At 36.0% G+C, this 1,212-nt stretch overlaps 1 pseudogene across 1 annotated transcript; it reads left to right on the top strand.

The window, feature by feature from the left end:
- The first annotated feature begins 305 nt into the window (after positions 1-305).
- On the top strand, positions 306-821 carry LOC308496848 (PRELI domain containing protein 3B-like; annotated as a pseudogene). The gene has a single exon. The product of its transcript is annotated as a PRELI domain containing protein 3B-like (transcript).
- Positions 822-1,212: the final 391 nt, after the last annotated feature.

Consider the following 1,212-nt stretch of genomic DNA (forward strand, 5'->3'; position numbering starts at 1 on the left):
AACAAAAGTATACAAAAACGACAAAGCAGACAAAAGTAGAATTTTGTAGAAATAAAAACAAAAAATTTAAAGTTACATGGATGGATTCTATAGAAGGTTAGACACAACTGAAGAGAATTAGTGAACTGGATGATATTTCAGAAGAAATTACACAAATTGTAGCATGGAGACGCAAAATCATTAAAAAATATAGTGTACAAGTAGCCAGCTGGGATGGATGGGGGGTGTGGAGGGGTGGGGGCAGGTGTTGTCTCAGCCTCATTATTTCCTAGTACGACCCGGCCATCACACAGGTCACTACCACCATGAAGATCTGGACTTTCAGAGCATGTCTTTTACATCCATGGGAAGCTGTTACAACAGCTGCAATGCAAAGATATCCAAACTCTATGAATTGGAAAGATACATAAATCCCTCTGGAAAGTTGCACAGCCATAAACTTCTCATCACAGAGTGGGTATTGCCTCCCATTGTGAATTTACTTATTGTTGCAGCAAGAACCAAAGCTTATGTGTAAGAACATTCTATAATCCTGCAAAGAAAATAATGGAACTTAAATCCACTAATATTTCATTTATAAATATATATTTTAGTAGATGGGAGATAAATGCAAACCACATCCCCAAGACCCAGAAAAAACATTTTTAACTCAAGAAGTTATAATGACTTTGAAAGGAATCAATCTCAGCAGTTTCCTAGAAGGACCAATGGCAAGTGCCAGATCTTCAAATGGTAATAAAGCCTGAGAATCAATGGACTGAGTAATACATAAAATAAATGCCAACACTGATAAGTTGATCACTTCAGCAAGAGGAAGATAAGGACACTCACAGCAGCAGCAACATTTGTAGAGAAATGATAATGAAAATTGGGATACAGCATCAGGTTCCCCAGGTATCTCTAAGCTGGCAATACATTTATTTGTTATTTTAAAAATACAACTACATTTTAGGTAGAATTTTTTTTCTTAATAACCAGAAGAAAGGCTACGTGATTTCTGACCAAACCAAAGAGGTACAGGTTTTTATGTAAATCATCCAAAATTAGTGTTGTTCGAAACGTTCACCTAATTTTGAAGGTCTCAGTCTTTATGTGAAAATTTAGTAATTTTTGAAAAGTACTTTGAAATTGGTATTGGCATTCAATCTCCTTAAGGTCAAATTTGAAGCTTTTCACACATTGGAGCTCTAGCTGGCTTCGGACCAATCTCAG

This window comes from Rhinolophus hipposideros, assembly GCF_964194185.1.
Source record: "Rhinolophus hipposideros genome assembly, chromosome: 4".
Lineage (NCBI taxonomy): Eukaryota > Metazoa > Chordata > Mammalia > Chiroptera > Rhinolophidae > Rhinolophus > Rhinolophus hipposideros.